This window comes from Anabrus simplex, chromosome 2, assembly GCF_040414725.1.
Source record: "Anabrus simplex isolate iqAnaSimp1 chromosome 2, ASM4041472v1, whole genome shotgun sequence".
Classification (NCBI taxonomy): Eukaryota; Metazoa; Arthropoda; class Insecta; order Orthoptera; family Tettigoniidae; genus Anabrus; species Anabrus simplex.
Genome location: NC_090266.1, coordinates 824,570,894 through 824,596,919, shown reverse-complemented (window position 1 = coordinate 824,596,919; position 26,026 = coordinate 824,570,894). Strand labels below are relative to the sequence as shown.

General features: G+C 37.8%; 1 protein-coding gene across 1 annotated transcript in view; it reads left to right on the top strand.

The window, feature by feature from the left end:
• The window catches only part of LOC136864483 (telomerase-binding protein EST1A), a 616,383-nt gene extending 598,279 nt beyond the window's left edge, over window positions 1–18,104 (top strand). The window contains exon 27 of the mRNA XM_067141513.2: window positions 16,792–18,104. The gene's annotated coding sequence lies outside the window, so the exon portion shown is untranslated. The remainder of the gene's footprint in view (window positions 1–16,791) is intronic.
• The last annotated feature ends 7,922 nt before the right edge of the window (window positions 18,105–26,026 follow it).

Sequence of the window (26,026 nt, the reverse complement as noted above, 5' to 3'; positions counted from 1 at the left end):
GTTACATGCGATCGATTACGTTCGGTATTGCTTCTTCGCTATGTCCACTAGCGAGTTCTCTCGTCGACATTCGAAGGCGATGTCGGATTTGATTGGTAATACTAGTCTACTGCTGTTCTGTGAAGAAAATTCGAAATGAAAAAACATATTTTCGTAATAAATGCGTAAATAACGTGTCCAATACCAGTTGTTAACTCGTTAAAAATAGAGATTGAGTAAAAGATCGCTTAATTTTAATGGTAAGTACTGCAGTTAACTAAGAATGGGATACACCTCGAGATATGGCAGAGTGCAGAATTGATTTCAGAGACTATTTTTTCTCGCGTTTGGTTAAATTTTGGAAAGGCTATTATCATGAAAATTTATAGCGAGTAGGTAATAATTTCTCTACTGGCGCTTGAAGTGTATTTTCGTCATACGTATAGTATGGTTACGTTAGGATAGGCGACACTGTTTGAATAAGAAAACTGATACCTTTGCCATAATATGCAATCGGTCATCTTCGGTATGGTATAGTTTTCTCACTATGTGCATTTGCGAGCTCTATTAGTAATATCCGTCGACTGCTGTTCTCTAAAGAAAATTTGAAATGAAAGAGGATAATACGTTTTCGTAATAAATGCACAAATAACGCGGCCGATAGCAGTTGTTAACTTGTTAAAAATAAAGGCTTAAATAAATGATCTCTTAATTTTAATCTGTTTATATAAAATAACATGTCCTGACTGATTCATCATCGCCGAGCCCAAACTACTGGACATAAGGGAATGAAACCTTGAGAATACATTTATATTAAAATGTAGGTGCTGAATAAGGAAGGATTTTTGGATATTCCTTAACTGAGGGGGTGAAAATGGGGGTTAATATTTGAAATGAGTGTATCTATATCTCAAAAACTTAACAGTTTAAAGACGTGAAAATTGTTATTTGGAATCTCCTTTAAAAATAGGGAAAAACGTATGCTTTTGTTTTTGGAAAATCCTCTTAAGCCGGGTGCAGAAAGGTGAAAAGTGGGTTGAATACCTTTTATGAGGATGCCTATACCTCAGAAACTGAGGATGTTACAGTGATGAAAATTGGTATTTGGAATCTCCTTTAAAAATAAAGAAACACGTATTTCTTGGTTTTGGAAAATTCACTCAAGTGGAATGTTAAAAGGATTGAAAGGGGGGTTGAAATCTTTTTATGAGGATACTTACAAGGTGTACAACTTTGCTTCCGCCGTTTGTCGGTGGTTGGTGACAACGATACGTAGTGGTCGAACGAAACAGATCGCAGACGTCAAGCAGTTAGCTTGGAGCTTGGTCAACATAACCCCATTCAAACTTAGTCGATGTGTGTCTGCATCATAAAGTTGTTCTCAATTGAGCATGGCAGTGTACGAGCCAAATTCTCGACATTTGCGGGAGGTGTTACTGTTTTGTTTCAATATGAAGAAAACAGCAGCTGAGTCTCATCGAATGCTCTCAAGTACGTATGGTGAGGACGCTATTAGTGGAAGAACGTGTCGTGAGTGGTTTCAACGCTTCAAGAACGGTGATTTTTACGTCAAAAACCAGCATAAGGGTGGAAGAGAGAAAGTTTTCGAAGATGCAGAATTGGAGACAATGCTGAGTGAAGACTCACGTCAAACTCAAGAAGAATTGGCACGGTCAGTGGGAGTGACACAGCAAGCCATTTCAAAACGTCTCAAGACCATGGACATGATTCAGAAAGAAGGAACTTGGGTCCCGTGTGAGTTGAAACCAAGAGGCATTGTACGGGGACGAAAAATGGGTTCATTACGATAACCCTAAATGCAAAAAATCATGGGGATATCCCGGCCATGCTTCAACATCGACGGCAAAACCGAATATTCACGGCTCCAAGATTATGCTCTGCATTTGGTGGGACCAGCTCGGCGTCGTGTACTATGAGGTGTTAAAACCCGGCGAAACAATCACAGGTGCTCGTTATCGAATGCAATTAATGCGTTTGAGCAGAGCATTGAAAGACAAACGGCCGCAATACAGCGAGAGGCACGATAAAGTGATTTTGCAACACGACAACGCTCGACCCCACGTTGCAAAAGAGGTCAAAACATACCTGGGAATGTTAAAATGGAACGTCCTACCCCACCCGCTGTATTCTCCAGACATTGCTCCCTCTGATTATCACCTGTTTCGTTCAACGGCGCATGGCCTGGCTGACCGACACTTCCAATCTCATGAAGAAGTCACAAATTGGATCAATTCGTGGATCGCTTCAAATGATGAACAATTTTTTCGACACAGGATTCGAACACTGCCCGAAAGATGGGAGAAAGTCGTGGCCAGTGATGGACACTACTTTGAATGATACATGTGTAAGTAATCTGCTTCATTAAAGCCTCCAATGTTGGGGACAAAACGGTGTAAGCAAAGTTGTATACGTTGTATATCTCAAAAACTAAAGATGTTATAGACTTGAAAATTTGTGTTTGGAATCTTCTTTAAAAATTAAGAGACAGGTATCTTTTTGTTTTCGGAAAATCCACTTAAGGGGTGGGGTGGCTGAAAAGAAGTGAAGAAAGTGTTGAATTCTTGTAATGAGAATACTTATATATCAAATAATGAAGATGTTACAGACGTGAAAATTGGCATTTGGAATCTCCTGTAACAGTAAAGGAACATGCATTATTTGTTTTCTGAAAATCCACTTAAGGGAAAGTGTTAAAATGGGATGAATTTTTAAAATGAGGATATCTACAATAGATCTCAAAAACTTAACATATTACAGACGTGAAATTTGGTTTTTTTTGATCCCTTTTAAAAATAAAGTAACATGTATTTTTTGTTTCGGAAAAGGACTGAAAAAGAGGTTGATTCATTTTATGTGGGTACTTATATCTCAAAAATGGAAGACGTTATAGACATGAAATTTGTATTTGGAATCTCCATGAAAAGTAAAGAAACATGTATTATTTGTTTTGGGAAAATCCAATTAAGGGGGGAGGGCGTAAATGCATTGAAAATGAGTTGAACTCTTTGTTTGAGGTTATTTATATCTCGAAAATGGAGGATGTTATGGCCGAGAAAATTGGTATTTGTAATATGCTTTAAAAATGAAGACACGCTTATTGTGTGGCGGTGTGGGGGGGTTGAATCAACTTACGGGGGGTGTAAAAGGAGTTGAATTCTTTAATATGAGGATACAAATAAGAAGTGGACTTAAAACAATACACCTCTAAGGGAGTTTTGACTGCTGGATAGGGAATGAGGACAAAAATATGCATTTAAATGAAACCGTTTGAATTATGAAGTTAAAATTTCAAATGATATCCTAGGTGTTAAATAACAGAAGATTTGAAACAAATTTAACCACTGAGAGAGTTAAATGGGGGTTAAGATCCGAAAACAGATACATTCATTCCTTTCTCCGAAACAGTTTAACGTACAAAGACAAAATCACTAATAGCGGTATATATTTTAAATCCTGGGTGTGAAATAAGAAATTTTTTTTTAATGGTCCACCCCTAAAGTGTTAAATGTGGTTACCTCTGTAAACAAAATTATTCATCCCTGAAAAACCATTTGACATACAATGTTGTAATTTTACGAGAAGGGTGTTTTTTATGTCCTAGGTGTAAAATACGGTATACTTCAAAATATTTCTCCGCTAAGGGGTTTAGAAACTCAATATCCATTCTTCCAAAACTTTTTCAGGTGCTAACTTATTTTTTATGAAGGGTGGTCTTTTTATCCTAGATGTTTATAAATATTTAAAAGCATTCACCCCTTAAAAGAATATCCATTCCTCCATTACTGTTTGTCATACACAATCAATTTTTCACAGTTTGGTTCCTTTTACATCCTCGATTTTAAATAAGGTAGGGTTTAAAACATTCAAGTTCTTCCATATGGTGTTCAAATAAGTGTTAGATCAGAAAATAAATAATCATTCCCCCAAAATCATTTGACGTACGAACTGAGGGTGTATTAATTTTACAAGCTTGGCTGTCAGGAGACTTTCCAAAATTTAAAACTTTGAATAATAATTTTCAGTTTAAAACCGTAGCGAAGCACGGGTATCTTGCTAATAGATAAATATGTAAATTGAAAAGGAGGTGAGGTGTATAGGGTAGCAGTAGATTTTGGAACACAGTGAGCAGGGGCCCTAACTGCATGGTCAACTCACCCTGTACATCGTATTGTCCTTTTCCAATGACCACTCTTTATTCACGTACATACCCGACAACCACCATATCAGACCTCTTCTTGCCGTTCTGTTAACAGTCCCTATCTGCATGTTAATCTCCAGGCTTGTTCTTGTTGTTGTTGTTTGAGTTATCAGTCCATAGACTGGTTTGATGCAGGTCTCCATGCCACCCTATCCTTTTCATCTATATATATATATAAAATAAGAGTTTTGTCTGTACATCGGTCAAAATTTAAAAAGGATGGTATTTCTGTGTCAGTCATGTCCATAGTAACAAGGAAATGCATTTTTTAATTTTCCGTAATTTCTGTCTGTCTGTCTGTATGTATGTATGTATGTATGTATGTATGTATGTATGTATGTATGTATGTATGTCACGAGAAAACGGCCGAAGACAATTTAATGAAAATCGGTATGTAAAGTCCGGGAATAAGTCGCTACAATCTAGGCCATAAATAATCTTTCTCACGATGAGAGAAATGGTAGTTTAGGGGAAGGCCTGAAATTTAATTCTCAAATATTTATGTTATTAGTGGTCCTATCTTAATGAAAACCGGAATGTAAAGTTCTAAGATATTTCGCTACAATATAAACTATAAATAATCTTATTCACGCAGAGCGAAATGGTAGTTTAGGGGAAGGCCTAAAATTTAATTCTCGAATATTTGTGTTATTAGTGGTCGTATTGACAACTACTATATAAATAAAGTTAAATAGTATTAAATTTCCAATCATTTATGTCATATATTTTGACCGTACCGGCTATGATAACGGAGATATTCATGAATATGGATTTTTATTGCTAAGATCATATCAGCGCCGTCACGAGAAACTGGGTGAACAGAATTGAATGAAAATCGGTATGTAAAGTCGGGGAATAAGGAACTGCAGTCTACGCTATAATTAATTTTATAAGACAGCCTTATATTACAGAGTTGAAAGAAAACTGAATGTGAAGGCCTACAATACAGAAAGCTCATAACATTCATCAACAATAACATTACATTGACCATTGTTTGTTGTGATTTGCTTTGTGTCTCCGTTGCCATTCATCTCCGATAGATGGGATTACTGCTGTATACCGAGTTTTATTAATTTGTTCTACGTCGCGCCGACACAGATAGGACTCATCGCGACGATGGGACACGAAAGGGCTAGGAGTGGGAAGGAAGCAGCCCCTACGTTAATTACTTTACAGCCCCAGCATTTTCCTGGTGTGAAAATTAGAGACCACGAGAAACCATCTTCAGGGCTGTCGACAGTGGAGTTCGAACCCACTACCTCCCGGATCCAAGCTCACAGCTATGTGCCCCTAACCGCACAGCCAACTCACCCGGTCGTACCGAGTATAATAGCCTGCCTGAAAATTGACGGGAAGTAGCTGGGGAGTTAGATACATTTCTGATACTACTGATACGTAACAAACTGGTTCATCACAGCATTCGAGCTATTCAATTCCTACTCCGAGGCACTGATTGGAATGAGCAGTGTGCATATTTAACGGAATAATGGCAAAGAAGTGTTCACGGCTGTCTGAGGTCTGGTCATTGCAGCACTGGAACTTTGGACTGTTAGATCGGCACCGTAGTACTGTTCGTTAAAAGTGAGAAAATGTGCGGTTTATTAATTTGATCGAGCATTTTATATAACATTGCTTTTAATCACTACATTCCCTCTCACGACTTCAGGTAGGAAAACCACAAAGAAGCACGGGTACATCAGCTAGGTTCTATATAACTATTGCATCCTACATCTGCTATAATCTGCTTGTCATATTCATACCTTCGTCTATCCCTATGATTCTCCCCCCCCCCCCAATGTGTGTTACTTGACTTTTAAAGGAGATTCCAAACACCAATTTTCATGTCTGCAACATCTTTAGTTCTCGAGATATAAGTAGACTTACACAAATAATTGAACTAATTGTTCAGTTTTTTCACCCTCGCCTAAGTGGATTTTCCGAAAACAAAAAATATGCATTTCTTTATGATATTCCAGTCACCAATTTTTACGTCTGTAACGTCTTCAGTCTTTGACATATCAGTATCCTAATAAAAAGAATTCAACCCACTTTTCAGCCCTTTCCACCCGCCCCCTCCCCCAAATGGTTTCTCCGAAAACAAAAAATACGTGTTCCTTATTTTTGAAAGGGATTGCAAATACCAATTTTCACTCCTGTAACATGCTAAGTTTTCGAGACATACTCTAGATATGCTCATTCTAAAAATACACCCCCCCTTTTTTAGTTCCCCTTAAGTGGACTTTCCGAAAAAAATATCTGTGTGTCTTTACTTTTACAGGATATTCAAAGTACCAGTTTTCAAGTCTATAACATGTTAAGTGTCTGAGATATATTGTAGACCTAGATTTTTTTCAATTGCACGCCGTTTGTCACTCCCGTTCACCCCCTGTTCATTGGATTTTTCAAAAACAGAAAATACATGTTTATTTATTTTTTAAGGAGATTCCAAATACCAATTTAATGGGATTTTGCGAAGAAGAAAAACACGTGTTTCTTTATTTTTAAAGGAGATTCTAAATACCAAGTTTTACGTCTGTAAACTTCTAAGTTTTTGAGATAAAGATATCCTCATTTAAAAATTTCACCCCACCTTTCACCACCGGATTACCCGAAAATCAATCAATCAATACTGATCTGCATTTAGGGCAGTCGCCCAGGTGGCAGATTCCCTATCTGTTGCTTTCCTAGCCTTTTCCGAAATGATTTCATAGAAATTGGAAATTTATTGAACATCTCCCTTGGTAAGTTATTCCAATCCCTAACTCCCCTTCCTATAAATGAATATTTGCCCCAGTTTGTCCTCTTGAATTCCAACTTTATCTTCATATTGTGATCTTTCCTACTTTTATAGACGCCATTCAAACCTATTCGTCTACTAATGTCAATCCACGCCATCTCTCCGCTGACAGCTCGGAACATACCACTTAGTCGAGCAGCTCTTCTTCTTTCTTTCAATTCTTCCCAACCCAAACATTGCAACATTTTAGTAACGCTACTCTTTTGTCGGAAATCACCCAGAACAAATCGAGCTGCTTTTCTTTGGATTTTTTCCAGTTCTTGAATCAGGTAATCCTGGTGAGGGTCCCATACACTGGAACCATACTCTAGTTGGGGTCTTACCAGAGACTTATATGCACTCTCCTTTACATCCTTACTACAACCCCTAAACACCCTCATAACCGTGTGCAGAGATCGGTACCCTTTATTTACAATCCCATTTATGTGATTACCCCAGTGAAGATCTTTCCTTATATTAACACCTAGATACTTACAATGATCCCCAAAAGGAACTTTCACCCCATCAACGCAGTAATTAAAACTGAGAGGACTTTTCCTATTTGTGAAACTCACAACCTGACTTTTAGCCCCGTTTATCAACATACCATTGCCTGCTGTCCATCTCACAATATGAGCACCTACACCCTAATATAAATGTGTCCTCAAAATTTCATTTCTTTATGTTCAGTAGTTTTGGCTTGGCGATGATGAATCAGTCAGTCAGTCAGAACATGTTATTTTATATATACAGACTAGCAATTACCCGTGGCTTCGCTCGCGTCGATTTCGTAATTTGATCAAAGTAATCGTTCCTTGGCATTGTACTAAGACAATATCTGCACATTCTTAAAGTATAAAAACTCACCCAAAAACTGAGTTTCATTTACTCAAGAAATTGTTTGCAAATCATGTTTGTGGTATTATGTTTTGGGGCTAAGACGACCTTGCGACATACAACTGTACATGTGAGAAACAGTCTACTCTCAAGTCGAAAAAATAAATACATCTTTCTTTATTTTTAAAGGAGATTCCAAATACCTATTCTCACATCTGTAACATTTTCAATTTTTGAGACATACATAAGTATCCCCATAAAAGAAATTCAACCCCTTGATTAGTTCTTCCCCCAATCAGACCCCATCTAGGTGCATTTTCCAAAAACAAAAATACGTGCTTCTTTATTTTTAAAGGAGATTCCAAATACCAATTTTCACGTCTGTAATATCCTCAGTTTTTAGATATAAGTATCATCATAAAAAAGTATTCAACTATTTTTCACTTCTTTTCACCCCCCGTTAAGTGCGTTCTCCGAAAACAAAAATGCACATGTTCCAATATTTTTAAAGGACTTTCCAAATACCAAGTTTCTTGTCCCTAACATGTTAAGTTTTTGACATATAATGTAGATATACCGGTAATCATTGTAAAAATTCACCCGCTTTTCCAATTCTTTTCAGCCCCTTCACTGGATTTTCCGAAAACAAAAACTACGTGTTTCATTATTTTTAAAGCAGATTCCAAATACCAGTTTTCATGCCTGTACGTCTGTAACACCTTCAGTTTTTGAGATAAATGTGTACTCATAAAAAAATTCAACTTCTTCTTCTGCACTTCTTTCCACACCTCTCCCGCCTTAAGTGGACTTTCCGAAAACAAAAAGTACGTGTTTCTTACTTTTGAAAGGATATTCAAAATACCAACTTTCACGTCTGAAACAGCTTCAGTTTTTAAGATAAAGTATCCTCATAAACATATTTCAACTCTTTATTTACTTATTTTCAACCCCAAACCAATCACGTCGATTTTCCGAAAAAAAAACCATATGCGTGTTAATTTTCAAAGGAGATTCCAAATACTAATTTTCACATGTGTAACATTTTCAGATTTTGAAGATATAAGTATCCTCATAAAAGTAATTCAACTCCTTTTTCACCCCCCCCCCTAATTTCCTACCCGTTAAATTGATTTCCCCCTTCCCAAAAATGCGTGTTTCTGTATTTTTAAAGGAGATCCCAAATACCAATTTTCACGTCATTAACATCTTCAGTTTTTTTAGATATAAGTATCCTCGTAAAAAGAATTCAACTCCTTTCTCACCCCAGCCCGTTAAGTTGATTCCCACCGTCCAAAAATGCGTGTTTCTTTATGTTTAAGGTGATTCCAAATACAAATTTTCACGTTTGTAATCTTAAGTTTTTGAGATATAAATTTCTCCATAAAAAGAATTAAACTTTTTCACTTCCTTTCGCCCTCCCCCTTAGGTGAATTTTCTATAAACCAAAAACACTTGTTTCTTTATGTATAAAAGAGCTTCCAAATACCAATTATCATGACTGTAACATCTTCAGTTTTGAGATATATTTGTCCTCATAAAAAGGATATAAACTCCTTTTTCACCCGCCCCGCACCCAAGTTGATTCCACCCCCCCCCCCCCAAATGCCTGTTTCTTTATTTTTAAAGGTGATTCCAAATACTAATTTTTACGTCTATAACATCTTTAGTTTTTGAGATGTAAGTATCCTCATACAAAGTATTGAACTAATCTTTCGATTAATTCACTCCCCGTAAGTGAATTTTCCAAAGACAAAATATTACGTGTTTCTTTACTTTGAAAGAAAATTCCAAATACAAATTTTCATGTCTGTAACGTCTTCAGTTTTTGAGATATAAGTATCCTCATGAAAAGGATTCAACTCATTTTTCACTCCACTCCCCTCCCCCCAAAAATGCACGTTTCTTTATTTTTAAAGGAGTTTCCGAATTCAATTTTTTACTTCCTTTCACACTCCCCACTCAAGTGAATTTTCCAAAAACAAGCAGTATCCGTTTCTTTAAAAGAGATTCCAAATACCAATTATCATGACTGTAACGTCTTCAGCTTTTGAGATATATGTATCCTCGTAAAAGGAATTCATTTCCGTTTTCCCCCGCCAAATGCGTGTTTATTTATTTTTAAAGGATATTCCAAATACCAGTTTTCACGTTTGTAATATCTTTAGATTTTTGGTATATATATCCATTCTCATACATATCAACTAATTTTTCAATTCTTTCACCCCACCCCCCCCCCCACCCGTTAAGGGTTTTTCCCGAAAACCAAAGAATACGTGTTCCCTTATTTTTAAAGGAGATTCCAAAGACCAGTTTTCACGTCTGCAGCATCTTTAGTTCTTAAGATATACTGTAGATACGCTAATTTTAAAAATTCAGCCCCTTTTTCAGTTCCCCTTAAGTGGATTTTCCGAAAAAAATTGTTTCTTTACTTTTACTCCAAATTCCAAATACCAGTTTTCAAATCTGTAATATGTTATGTGTCTGAGATAATTTCACCCCTTTTCACCCCCTTGGGGACGGAATATCCAAAAATCCTCCCTTAGCGAGCACCTGCATGTTAATAAGAATGTTTTCCCAAAATTTCACTTCTTTATGTACAGTGTGTTTTGGCTCGGCGATGATGAATCAGTGAGTGAGTCAGCCAGCCAGTCAGGACAAGTTATTTTATATATATAGACTAGCAAGATACCCGTGCTTCGCTACGGTATTATACTGAAATTTATAATTGAATACTTATTGTTTTATATATAATCCGCCAAAATTCGTGATCTGACTCGTTTTCTAATAGATTACAGCAAGTTTCCTCCCATTTTTCAATCTTTCTTTCCAGCAATCGATTTCGTACTTCGCGGGCTAGGTCCAGGTATTCCACCCGGTCAGTTGGGTCCCTAAATTTTGCCATCTTTTCCTATAAGCATTTTTAATATGGATCAAATCCTTCAGGTGATCCGGCGTGGTGTCGTCTTGTGTGCCTTGGCGGTACTGAACCCGCGGCCGGACTGCATTCTTAGTCATTATCCGTCCAGGAACCGTTTCCAGCGCGGTCCGCACATTTGACGACAGTCCAGAACATTATTATTATTATTATTATTATTATTATTATTATTATAGATGTTCTGGACCCCACAGCAAGATGCAAGACCGCTACTTGGCGGTAAATTACATCTGCTGCCATTGTCATTGTTGACAATGTGACCAGCACCATTGTCGCGCGTAGGCAAGTGTGCGGGAATTCTGGCGATACGAATGACATACTTCCGTGCATTATTGACATTATTATAGGGGTGAACAATTGGACGACCAATCTCATTCCTATCGTTTATTTCAAATGTGTTTAAATTTTTATTTATGTGCCAGGAGAATCTACTGTAATCTAAGAACGTTCTCCGAAGGGAAAGATGGCTCTTGAAAAGGAACCTAGGAAAGATTAAAAATTATCGGTTTATGATCAGAATAAGTACATTGAAAATCTACAGCCTGTTTCCAGTCATTCGACAGGGTCAGGACTGGAATGAACAAAGCCCCCATCTAGCGGCGACAATAGGAATTGTGCCGGCTGCCGAAGCCTGTCGCACTCCTCTGGGGCAATGATTAATGAGTGACAAATGAAATGAAATGATATTGGAGAGTGTTGCTGGAATGAATGATGACAGGGAAATCCGGAGTATCCTGAGAAAAACCTGTCCCGCCTCCGTTTTGTCCAGCACGAATGTCACATGGAGTGACCGGGATTTGAACCACGGAACCCAGCTGTGAGAGGCCGGCGCGCTGCCGCCAGAACAACGGAGGCTCCTTATAACTACATTATGAACAGTAAAATCAATTGGTCTCACCTCCTTTTACACCCGACCCCCGTTATGTTTATTCCCCCCCCCCAAAAAAAATTAAATATTATCGTGTTTCTTTATGCTTAAACGAGATTCCAAACACCAATGTTCACGTCTATTACCTTCAGTTTTGAGATATATAGATATCCCCATAAAAATAATTCACTTTTTTCACTTCATTTCACACTCCTCCCCCTCCCCCAAGAGAATTTTCCGGCAAAAAATACTTGTTTCTTTAATAGTAAAGGATCTTCTAAATACCAATTATCACGACTCTAACTTTTTCAATTTTTGATTTATGTGTCCTCATGAAAGGAATTCAACTCCTTTTCACTCCCGCCCTCCAAGATAATTTCCCCCCCGCCAAAACGCGGTTTTCTTTGTTTTTAAAGGAGATCCAAGTACCAATTTTCACGTCTGTAACAACTTCAGTTTTTATTACATGTAAGTATTCTAATACAATTAAGTCAATTAATTTTCAGTTCTCTCACCTTCCCCCCCCCCCCTCCCTCTTCATTGGATTTTCCGAGAATACGTGTTTCTTTACTTTTAAAGCAGATTCCGGTTATCAAAATTCATGTCTGTAACATCTTCATTTTTGAGATATCAGTAGCCTAATTAAAAGAATTCAACACCATTTTCAGTTACTTTTACCCCCCCTCTCCATTCAAGTGTTATTTCCGAAAACTAGAAATGCCCGCTTCTTTATTTTTAATAGAGAAAAATACCATTTTTCACTTTTCTTACATGTTAAGTTTTTTGAGATATACTGTAGAAAATCTCATTTTAAAATTTCACCTCATTTTAGTTCCCCTTACGTGGACTTTCCAAAAACAAACCACCTACGTTTCTTTACATTTACAGGAGATTCCAAATACCACTTTTTACGTCTGTAACATTTTACGTTTCTCAGATATTCTGTAGATGCAGTCTTTCAAAAAATCCACCCCAATTTGTCACTCCTGTTTAACCGCCATTAATTGGATTTTCCAAAACAAAAAAAATACGTTTCTTTATTTTTAAAGGAGATCCCATATACAAATTTTCAGTTCTGTAATGTCTTTAGTTTCGGAGATATATGTATCCTCATTAAAGGCATTCAACCCTTTATTCACCCTTTTAAACCCCTTCTATTGGGATTTACAGAAAACAAAAAAAAAACATACTTGATCCTTTATTTTTAAAGGAGATTCTAAATGTCAATGATACATGTGCAAACTTTTAAAGTTAAAGAGATATAGATGCATTCATTTTAAAAATCCACCCCCTTTTCACCCCCCACTATTTGGATTTTCCAAAAGCAAAAGAATAATGTTTCTTTATTTTTAAAGGAGATCCCAAATACCAATTTTCAGGTCTGTAATATCTTCAGTTTCTGAGATATAAGTATCGTCATTAAAGGCATTCAACTCCTTTTTCACTCCTATTGGGATTTTCCGAAAAAAAAATGTTTCTTTATTTTTAAAGGATATTCTAAATACCAATTTTTACATCTGTAAACTTTTAGACTTTAAAAATGTAGATAAACTCCTTTTAAAAACTTCAACCTCCTTTTCACCCCCCATTATTTGGATTTTCCAAAAACGAAAAAATACCAGTTTCTTTATTTTTAAAATAGATCCCAAATACCAATTTTCAGGTCTGTAATATCTTCAGGTTCTGAAATATAAGTAGCCTCATTAAAGACATTCAACCCATTTTTCACCCTATTCCACCCTTCCTATTGGGATTTTCCGAAAACAAAAGTACGTGTTTCTTTATTTTTAAAGGAGATTCTAAATACCAATTTTTACTTCTATAAACTTTAAAAGTTTTGAGATATACATACCTTATTTTAAAAATTCACCCCCTTTTCACCCCCCATTAATTGGATTTCCCAAAAACAAAAAATACCTGTTTCTTTATTTTTAAAGGAGATCCCATATACAAATTTTCAGTTCTGTAATGTCTTCAGTTTCTGAGATATAAGTATCCTCATTAAAGGCATTCAACCCATTTTTCACCCCTTTTCACCCCTTCTATTGGGATTATCCGAAAACATAAAAATACATGTTTCTTTATTTTTAATGAAGATTCTAAATACCAATTTTTACATCTGTAAACTTTCAATGTCTTGAGATATAGATGCATTAATTTTAAAAAATAACCCCCCTTTTCACCCTCCCATTAATTGGATTTTCCAAAAACATAAATATGTGTTTCTTTATTTTTAAAAGAGATCAAAAGTACCAATTTTCAGGTCTGTAATACCTTCAGTTTCTGAGATATAAGTACCAGTATCCTGATTAAAGGCATTCAACCCCTTTTTCACCCATTTTCACCCCCTCCTTTTGGGATTTTAATATGTGTTTCCTTATTTTTAAAGAAGATTCTAAATACCAATTTTTACATTTGTAAACTTTCAAAGTTTTGAGATATAGATACACACATTTTAAAATTTCACCCCCCTTTTCACCCCCTTAGCGACGGAATGTCCAAAAATCCTCTCTTAGCGAGCACCTACGCCTTAATATGAATGTATCCCCAAAATTTCATTTCTTTATGTCCAGTAGTTTTGGCTCGGCGATGATGAATCAGTCTGTCAGTCAGTCAGTCCGTTAGTCAGTCAGTCAGGACAAGTTATTTTTGATAAATATATATTTTCTCCGGCAAAGTGATCTAACTGGGAGAATTGTGTATGGATCAGGAGAAAATAGTTACTGTACTATATTGAAAGACCATTAAGACCATAATCATTAAATACACCTCACTAAAGCAGTAATATGGTTTAGAGTACAGGGTATTTCAAAAAGGATATACGTATCACAAAGTATTATTTTGTCCAAACTACCGATCACTGCGCCTCGGCTCGGCTATTGGAGAAACAAATACATAGTCTAGTTTAACATATATTAATAGCCGCTAGATGTCAGTTGTCTTCTGGTTTGCTCCGTAACCGTCATATGTTTAGAATGGCTACTCCACGACAAATCATTTTCTGTTTGCGAGTTTGCGTAGTGCAATTCCGTGATTCAGTGCAAAGATGTTTCATGTTGAGGTACCAAATTGATCCTCCGAATGGGTGGTACATTCGCAGATGGCATCGACAGTTTGTAGATACAGGATGTGTATGTAAAGGAAAGAGTCCTGGCTGCCCTCGTGTTCCTGAAGAAAATGTTGCATGAATTGAAACTGCTTTCCAACGCAGTCCTGCGAAATCAACTCGTCGTGCCAGTCGGGAGTTACTACTACCTGCAACAATAATTTGGCGTGTTTTGAGACGTCGGTTGGTTATGAAGCCGTACAAGTTACAGCTGTTACAAGCTCTGCGTCCTGATGATTAACGCAAGTGTGTGGCATTTTGTAACGAGATTCTTGATGCTATTGACAATGATAATACCTTCGCACAACACATTGTCTTCAGTGATGAAGTGAATTTTCATGTTAGTGGTCAGGTGAACAAACACAATGTTCAAATTTGGGACCTACAGAACCCACATGCAGTCATTGAACGTGTATGAGATTCGCCGAAAATCAATGTGTTTTGTGCGATATCCCGATCATCTGTTTATGACCCATTCTTCTTTGATGGAAACGCGGTTAATGGTCAGCAGTATCTCGCTATGTTACAAAACTGGTTGTTTCCGAGGCTGCACGAAGACAATTTCATTTTTCGACAAATGGGGCACCCCCTCACTGGAGTCGCCAAGTGCGTGAATATCTGAATGAAACTCTACCGAAACATTGGATTGGTCACAAGGAGCTGGCGACTTAGCATGTCTCAGCTGGGCTCCACGGTCACCGAATTTGACACCCTGTGACTTCTTCCTGTGGGGTTTCATTAAAGACAACGTTTATGTAACCACCACTCCCACAGAACCTGGAAGAGTTGAAAAACCAGATCTGTACTGCCATAACATCAGTGACGAAGGACATGCTTGCCCGAGTATGGGAGGAATTTGAGTATCGATATGGTATTGTTCTTGTCGCTGATGGAGGACATATTGAACATCTGTAATCTGAACTTTAGAGGTTCATAAATATGTGTGTAATGTTTCATATTCATGTGTCTTACAGTTTAATAAATATATGCATTCAAAATACATATATTCTTTTTAAAACAGCCTGTATACAAAATAGTGAAAATATGATGCAGTGTACAGAAACCAACAACTATGCAAAAACACAATTTCTCGTTAATATCTGGGCAATATTAGTATGTTTTAATGTCCCTTAATCCTTCAATGATTTTTAAGGGACGCTGGTGAGCTGGAACTTTTCTGTGGCGAAATGATTCTGAAAATACGTACGTCTTCCAACAAGGATTTCTCAAATAACAGGACTCTTTATCTCCCAACCAACTCCACCAGGGTTTAATTCATGCAACCTTGAACTCAACAGGCTTACAAGATATATTACCCAGTTGGCCAGAAGCTATAAAAATCATTTCACTCAATTGTTATCTTCCAACTTGCTAATTACAGATTGGTCATTAATTTCATGGGATGGACCTTGTCACCCAAATTTCTAAATGTTGAATTACAGACATTATATATCCAAGGATCCTTCCTAGATAAGAGTTTTACCATTTTACATTAATTGAAGTATTAGCAGTTGACTGTAATTAAAGATTGATTGGGATTGCATGACGTGATTTTAGGTTTCTCCTAATGAATTCAAGTAAGTAAAATGTAGTTTCACTTGTGGACCTCTTGACTATAAGCACAAGGACCCTGAGGCATCCATGATCCACTGTTTAAGAACTGCTGCTCTATGTAATTGCTGAAGTTTTTCTGTGTTTTTATTTTGACAAGTTTTTTACGGGCTGTCCAAAATGCAATCGTAGAAGAGTACTTTACTTCACATCTTTTGCGTGATCATAAATGCTAATTGACCCAGTTATTGCTTGATGAACCATCTTCCTGTCCTCTCCTATTACCATCTTTAACATTTTTATTTCTGTGTCTGTTTTTTGATTAATGCACAAATCTGTAGTTCTTTCTATATGTACAATAAATATATTCCCCCTCCATCTCCGTCTTTCTGTCATATAATTTTGCTAAGTATTCTGTTATTGCTATTTAATTACTTTTAAGTTAGTTGGAAATGTTTCCTTGTGGAAGGTTTTAAGATTTTTTAAATAAATTGTGGCTTTATCTTCTGTATTGTTTCAGATTTCTTTGGAGATTCTTCGGAGATTTTTATCCCCGAATCGACAGTGCTTAAGAGGAAATAAAATGTAGGAATTTGCTAGATTTGTGTTGTATATAAACCAAAGGCTGAAAAAGAGCATTTTTAAGTAGTTTTTATAGACATGGTTTGAATCAGGGAAGTCAGAAATCTTTGTATCTGACTACTGGGCTGATTAATTGAGTTAATGTATATAAAACTTGCCAACTTCGTGCAATTAACTATGATTGAGAATCATTGTGTGTGTTTTTTATTAAAACAAAAAATGTTTTTAATGAGCAGCTGGAGAAATATTTCTTTGAATGTATACGGTAGTGATTTAATGAGTCAAGGTTGCATCTTCCTTTTTATTTGAATGAAATAAAAAGGGGAAGATACCTTTCGAAATGTAAACCATATACACCACAGTATCTAAAGTCTTGGGTGGATCTGAATCATAATGATAAGACTTTCAGTTTTAAACATCCTGCATGTACTGACGTGAAATTGAAATGCAGCTGCCCCATGGGAGGCTTTGTACTAATAATGAGAATAAAAACATGTTATAGCTATACATGTCACTAATAGTAATAAAATAATGTGTTCTCAGCATTATGTACAGCTGCAGTCTGCTTTTAGAGAAATAAATCTTACAGCTGTCTCCTATATTTTTTTGTATATACTCCTTTTAGTTAATAAGTTTAATTTTTGTGTTTGTTGTTACTGTTTGTATGAGCAGTAAAATTGTCTGAAATGTGCATTGATTTGTGTCATATTTATAGTTTTTTATGTTTTAAGCATTGCTATAATTTCTTGCCATGTTTCCAATTTTTCACTAGCTTGGAGTGATAGGAGAAATAGTAACTTGAGTGAATTTAGTATGAAAATAATTTTTCATTGGAACTATTATATGATGACAAAAAAAAAATTCAAGAAATGTTTAGTCTTGCACTTAATGAGCAGCATATGGAACCATTTGTGCATGTGCAGGATGAGTTTGTGATAAAGAATGTTCCATTTTTGCCAAATGATGGTCGTTCAGGAAGTACTTACATTAATAGTGAGGTTTTTTAATTTTTTATTTTGTGTACTCTTACTCAAAAAAAAATTTGAAGTTTGTTAGGACTTAAGATTTTCATCATAAAGAACATGGATTATGTAGGAAAAAATTCTATTTATATCCATGCTGTGGTTTGTCATCTCATTTGTAGAATGATAAAATGGTGTTACTCTTTTCATTACAAATGGATATAAGAAAATTTTATGTTAGATAATTTGTCTTTTTTGTATTACTTGAGGCTAAATAAACCCTTCAAAAGTACAAACAATTTTTAAAGGTATACAGTACCCTGTTGAGTTCCCAATATTTATGTTGTGTGAAGGTTACGTTAGGTTAAACATGAGCATAACATTGGACTAATGGTTTAACAAATACTTAACCCTTTGTAGAAGAATATTTCTTTACCCAATGAAAAATATAACTGGAAGTTTCATCAACAGCAGCATGGATTTCTCCCATCACCTTTGCTTCCCAGTTGCTGCTTTCCTTCCTCCCTTTACTCTACCATAGAATAGGGTGGATAGGAATAATTTTTTAGATTTTTTTCACGTGTTTTCTCACCGACGTAATTATATTCAGCATTTTACACTGGAAATGTTGTTACTACCTTTGATCTTCATAGGGATCAGTTTTGTAACACCATTTTGCAATATAATTTCGAACATGTATCTATGAATATCAGCCTTCCTATTCACCCTACTGTCGGGGTGAATAGGATCATACATTTAAACCTGTGCAAAATTATATTCTACCTTCATAGTGGGTGAAAAGGAACAATATACATGTCATGATGTTTTAATAACTAATATTTCTACAAAATTGATAATGACCGACACGTAATTTACAAGCACTAAGATCAACTGCAAATCAGTTACATCCATAGGATAACCCCAAATTGAACATGACTATCTAGATGCGATATGTTCTTCAATTTTAGGAGATAAAACAGTCTTCCTGCCTTGTTTTGTAAGTGCGTGGTCCTTTCTCAAACATCTAAAATGACTGTCGAGAACACCAACTGGAATATCAAATTTTTCACTACACTTTTTGTAGGCCAGTCCCCTTTCCAATTTCTTGTAGTGCATGAGACATTTTCTCAGGAACATATCTTCCTTATTGTCTTTGTCCATTGGATTTGTGTTTTCTAGGCATTTCTGAAAGAATAAAACAAATTTACTGAGTGAGAAACAAATAAAATATTTTGAACAGTAGTATATATGGCCAAGGTTATGTTTGAACATTAATAGAAGTAAATATTTCCCACTCAACAGGTCATTAAAAGAAGAAGGAATTAATTTAGTTAAAGCAAACATTCGTTCCTATTCACCCCATAAAGTATAAAATTTGGACCTTCCTCCTAATACACACAACAAACAGTTAACAAGCAAATCACCCAGAAAATATATGGGCTTTCATTTGGATTCATGATACCATGCAGTGGATAATAAGACTTACCGGTACTTGATATCAGTAGCGTAGCCAGGGTTTCAGCTTGGGGGCCCCATTAAGGTAGTTCTTAATTCAGAATTTTATTTTGATAGGTGTCCAAACTTCCAGAGTTTAGATGGTATAGAATACCTAAAAAGTAAATGAGTGCCCTTGGATCCGAGTAAGAGTGATGGATTCATGTGGATTCCGGTAGCTAATAATATGATACATCCCTATTATATAAAGCCACAAGGCTAACTGACTGACTGACTGACTGACTGACATTAATGTTTGCGCACTTCCAGGTGAGCTAGAAACTTGAAATTTTGCAATGTGATAGCTATTAGCCCGCAACCTACGGAAAAATTCCAAAACATTCAAATTATAAACTTCCCCCCCTCCCCCCAAACATAATTGCGGACGCCATGATGCAGTGCCCTACAAAATTAAAATTTGGCGAAGCTCTAGCTCCCAGCCTGTAACCGACGTAGAAATTGTTAGAAGTTCAAATATTTAACATTTTACCCACTAAAATATTCGAAATATTAAGCCAAATTTTATGACGGTGCAGGCTTTCGTTTCGAGCTATCTTGCGGCTCAACGGTAATCGCTATCAATAAACGGATTGCACTTTCGTTTCCTGAAATGAGGAGAGCTAAAACTTTGGTCCTATGACTTTTTGTCGTATCTCGACTCCTTCTACCTTAGATTGAGCATCATTTCCCCGGTTTTGGTCAATTTTGTTAAATTTCCATAAATTATTTTAGATTCACACACTCATAAAACAGATAGATGCATGAAATTCAGCACGATATTTGGCACGACCATTGGCCATATGTAGACCGACCATTATTATTCTAGCTGCCTTGAATGTATGGGAAAACGGAAGGAATATGTGGAAACACTCATCTAATTTCAGCATAATGTATGCTTCTTAAGCAATTTACGGTGAAGCCCATGGAGATACGGCAAAATCTCAGATAACTAAAATTGTAGGTCGTTTCATCGTCGTCCAGCCTGCGAAGTTTCAAGACTGTAGCTGTGTGCTAAGTTGGCAAAATCATTTTTCAACTTGTGAAAAGCGGACGAAATTTTACATGGATTGAAACGTTCACCTCTTTCTATGGTATAAATATGCGAGATACCAGAAAATGCCTAAGACAGTAATGTAAGCGACTAAAAGGTTCGTCTGGTGTCGCAATCCGTACTTTGATATGACGTACCGTTTGGTCGCAATAGATTTCCAAATGAAAGTCTCCACTATTTAGCGTGCACATTGCCTGGCTCTATATTAGATATATAAAATAGTGTTGGCTACTGAATGCATGATTCGAAGCAGTGTATCGATTCATTCAAGTGTCCGAGTGAATCGATTCACAGGAACGGCGAGCTCACGGCACACGATTCAGCTTACTCCCAGCGGACAGTGCTGAGTGGTGCACTCACTGGACGTTGACGGGGAGCCGAGCTTCCGCTGCAGCGAGCCATGGCACATCGAAAGAATCGTGAACGAGCATGGCTCAGTGAGACACAAGATGCACGGCTCCTTATCGGCACACTGGCGGAGAGCCGAACTTCCACTGCAACGAGACATACAGTGAGCCATGGTACAGTACACTGAAAGAATCGTATGCTATAATGGATTCTCGAGCTCAGCTCATTTGAAAATAATACCCATTTGCAATCACTGTCCTCTTCTTACAGGGAGGTTTAAATAATTAGATGGATTTATTTGCAGTGTTAAAAAGGTAGTCAAATCATAATTCTGAAGTAGCTAGTAAGTAGGTAGGCTATTAGGTTATACTATTTATTAATTTAATGAATCTTAGTATTATAGCTTAGTTGACATTTGACAATTAAACTCTACTCTAGCCTGCCCTATGACTGAGTCATGCTCATGACCACTCAAAAGTACCTGTTTTATATTGGGAAGAACGGCTCAATATTCTCTCAGTTCATATGTCACGTCGTTGCACAAGACTTCATTCATATGTGGACAGACGCAATAACTTAACCAACAGTATGTTGGATCAGAAAACCAGCGGGCTACTGTACATCTCGGGTAGCCTATACAAAATATGACGACTTAAAAAATCCTCAGCTGATAGAAAAATACATATTTTCAAAAATGACTGAGCGAGTTGTCGTGCTTTTAGTATTGTGTAGCTATGCGCTTGCATTCGGGGGATGGTGGGTTCGAATCCCACTGTCGGCAGCCGTTAAGATGGTTTTCCGTAGTTTTCCCCATTTTCACACCAGGACTGTACCTTAACTCAGGCCATGGCTGCTACCTTCCTAATCCTAACCTTTCCCACCCTGCGTCACCGGAAACCTTCGATGTATTAGAGTGACTAGCATTATTTTTTCTAAGAAAGGAGTTCATAGTATGAAGACCAGATGGCAGCTGCGAGCACTGAATGCTGTTGCTGCTGTCTTACAAGCACATACTACACAGATGCAGTAGGAGCGGTGACAAATATGCCGTGAATCGGTTCACTGTATCGATTCAGTAACGTGAACGGAATCAAATGAATCGATTCAGTAAAATGTATCGAATGTCCCTTCACTAATATAAAACCGTTTGGATCACTGGATAATTTAAATGTTTACCCACTACGGCACGAGCTAGAAACTTGAAAGTTGGCAATATAATAGCTATTAAGCTGTAACCTGTGGAAAAGTTCCAAACGTTGATTTTTTGTTATTTTTACTTCCCTTTCCCTAAACTAAATTGTGGATGATATGTTTCAGTGCGCCAGAAAATTTAAATTTGGCGCAGTTACAAAACTTGGCCTGCAACCGACGGAGTAATTTGAAAGAGTTACAATGTTTAACTTTTTACATCCAGAAATTATCGAAATGTGGAAGCAATTTTGATGATGGTGCTAACTATCATTTCGAGGTTTTTGGTGGCTAACTGTAAGTCGTACCGCCAAATGGACAAGACGTTCGGATCCCATCATGAATAGATCTAAAACTTCGCTCCAGGGAATTTTAGTCGTATCTTGATCCCTTATGCCTTAGATGGAGCTACATTTTTCAGATTTAACGTCTATTTTTCACATTTTCATTTTTTCGGCTCATTTGAACGTTCGTGGATCATATGTGAACAAAATGCATGATTCTAGCACCCTGTACAAATGGAAAAACGAAGGTAATACGTAAATACTGTACTCCTAATCCAAGGATCTAAAACAACCTACTGTGATCTCAATCCAGATACGACAAAACGTCAAGTAACAGAAATGTAGAGCGTTTCAAGTGCGATAAACCTACCAAGTTTCAAGACTATAGCTCCCCGTTACTTTAGGAAAATAATTTCTTATCTTGTGAGAATCGTACGTAATTTGCACCACGTCAAAACGTTTCACACTATCTTTGCTACAAATCGTGAATATTATAGGAGCAAATATGTAAGCGAATATATGGGACGTTTGCTGGCGCAATCCGTTTTTCGTAACAAAGTACCGGTTCGTAACAGTTATTTTCCATGTGACCACTTGTAATGCAGAGGAATGGAGGGTTTGGGGCGGAGCCCCCAACGAGCGAAAGCGAGTTATATATAAAATGCTTAATAAAAGTAGATTCGTTAAAACTCCTGGGACCGGGCGAGTTGGCCGTGCATTAGGGGCGCGCGGCTGTGAGCTCGCATCCGGGAGATAGTGGGTTCATATCCCACTTCCGGCAGCCCTGAAGATGTTTTTCCGTGGTTTCCCATATTCACCAGGCAACTATTGGGGGTGTACCTAAATTAAAGCCACGGCCGCTTCCTTCCAACTCCTAAGCCTTTCCTGTCCCATCGTCCCCATAAGACCTATCTGTGTCGGTGCGACGTAAAGCCACTAGCAAAAAAAATCTCCTGGGGTGTCTGGACTCCTTGGACGACAACCCTTCTGCGCCAACCTCTGTTATTCCCATCCCAACATAACTGCAGCATTTCATATATCCCGAGTAGAAGTGAAATGAGTGCATGAATATATCATTTGAATAAAGATGCAATACTCTGGTTTAGAATAAATACAGTAATTTTATTATAATAATGGTCATGTGATAAGCTATAAAGAAGTGACATTTTATACAAGTAATGTGGCAAAGAAATACACACGCGCACGCACACACACACACACACACACAACATATACATAGAATGTAAGGGGTATGGGTATAGATATTTTGTTGGTTGGTAAAGAAAAATACACGTCACGACATTTGCTAGATTGGGTTTACCTTGTCCTATTAGTTTCCCTCGCAAACCTGGTATACAGAATATAGTAGTATAAAGTTACAGTTTTGTGACGCAAATATTCATATGTATAATTTTTATTAACGTGCCAGAAACCAACGACATGGAGCTGTTGACATTTCAACACCATTTTAAGGGCCACCGACCAAGCCAGGATTTGAACCTGCGAACTTCGACTCAGAAGGACAGCGACTCAACCAACTGAACCACATGAAGAGGAGGCGTTTGCGATGATTGTTTTAAATAGATGCAGTTAGTATTTTTACAAAAGATTTATGAGGAGCATTTATTAAGGCGTACGTTTTCCAACTGTCCTAAATGCACGAGACCGGACGGAAGAACTAGCTGGAATCTAAAGAGCCTTGCAGGGATGTCGCTTCCTTTTTTTTTGTTTACTTTTCGAAACCAAACTCTATGGCGTAACAGCCCCGAAGGGCCAACACCTACCAAGCGACCGCTGTTCAGCCCGAAGGTCTGCAGATTACGAGGTGTCGTGTGGTCAGCGCGGCGAATCCTTACCGCCGTTATTCTTGGTTTTCTAGACGGGGCCGCCATCTCACAATCAGATAGCTCCTCAATTATCTGCACGTGGCTTGAGTGTACCTCGAACCAGCCTTCCGATCCAGGTAAAAATCTCTGTCCTGGCCGGGAATCGAACCCGGGGCCTCCGGTAAGAGGCAAGCTCGCTACCCTTACACCGGAGTGGGGGCGGCTGTTTACGTTTAGGTCTCCTTATTTTAGAATTTTACTTAAGGCATCCTGCATTCGATTCCCGGCACTGACAGAGTTAAGAAAGGCATGGGAGGGGAGGATACAACCTTGTTTGTGAGTGCAATAGAATTGGCCACGAGTCTCCCGTAATCGAAGTATCTACGACCTGGAAGGTAGTCCACCTTCACGGGGCGTGGTACTGAAGTGGTTCTTTTTTTTTTAGGGAGACAAATTAAATGATGATTCTACTTCCTCACAAAATATTATCAATTTTACGAACAGTTTCAATAATGCAGCCGGTTTATGTTAAGAGTACAGAAGCTATGATTTCGATTGTTGGATATAATTACATGGTAACAATACCATCAATATCTACTGAAGATCCGCCACCGCACTCGGTAGGACCGGCTTTCTTTTCATATCCACCGGGCGAGTTTGCCGTGCGGTTAGGGGCGCACACCTGTGAACTTGCATCCGGGAAATAGTGGGTTCGAACCCACTGTCGGCAGCCAAAAAATGGTTTTCCGTGGTTTCCCAATTTCACACCAGGCAAATGCTGGGGCTGTACCTTAATTAAGGCCACGGCCGCTTCCTTCCCACCCCTAGCTCTTTCCTTTCCCATCGTCGCCATAAGACCTATGGTGCGACGTAAAGCAAATTATAAATAAATCTTATCACAACCCCTTCCAAGGAAAAGTTGTATCCACGCTACTGGCCTGGGCTTGTACCCCCACCCACTGAAATTAGTTTGTGGGTATGCTACTGCATTCACTCAATTTTATGGTGCAAAGTAAGCACGAAGTATGGTTGGATACTTAAAATACACCACCATAAATGATGCGGTTATGGCTCAAAAGTGCTAAAGAAAGGTAAGGGACGGGATCTATTGTTTTAAGTAGAAGCCTAATCAATAGAACGTGACTTCCCATTTTAAAAACGTTTCATGCACCGACTGCGATTCAAGCCTCGGCCGCCTTGATGAGATGGTAGAACCATTGGAACTGAGTTATCAAGCCCGCTAATTACAAAATAGTTACCCGCACTTTTGATGGTGCCATTTGAGGTTCCAATCAGTCCCCGGGCATTTGACAAAATATATATACCTACCTATAGAACACCCGCGATCTGTCTTGCTACTGTCAGTATAAAAAAACTTTTTCATAACCGAGGATGCACATAGTTTTGGCTTCTTTATAAAAAGGTTACTTATATGGCACAGAAAGAGGAACTAACTTGCAGCTCACAGTCCTGTCACAGTCCTCCCAACGCTGCAACTTAAACACAGCACATATCTCAACCACGGCACAAGCCCCAGGATCCCTAGAATATTTTTGTTTCCTGCAGTCTATGTCCAAAATCTGACACGATGTTGTAAGCTTGCAAGTATTTCTGGCCATGGCCCCTGTTATCTCGGTGGTCACGTTCCGGCCCCCTAGTGAGTAATCCCTTGCTAATTGCTCTTCTCTTCATCTCTTGACATTCGTCAACACACGGTTATATTCCCAATACTGAGGCCTCTACGGGGAAATAACCCCGCGCATCGCAGTCCTAGTGTTTTCCTTTCATTCAAGCACTACAGATATGGAGAATTATGTATGGCCCTACTGAGCCTTGCTAGTAGATTCTTTGTCGCAACGTTAATTTGACATTTCGGCGTATTTAAGTTGTTCGCAGCGTACGTGAAACACCGGCTGATCCTCGCTCTCGTTCCAGTATACATTTGGGGGGGGGTCAGCCCCCTGCCCCCCCCCCCCCCTTGGCTACGCCAGTGCTTGATATAAAAAAGTGAATGAACCAG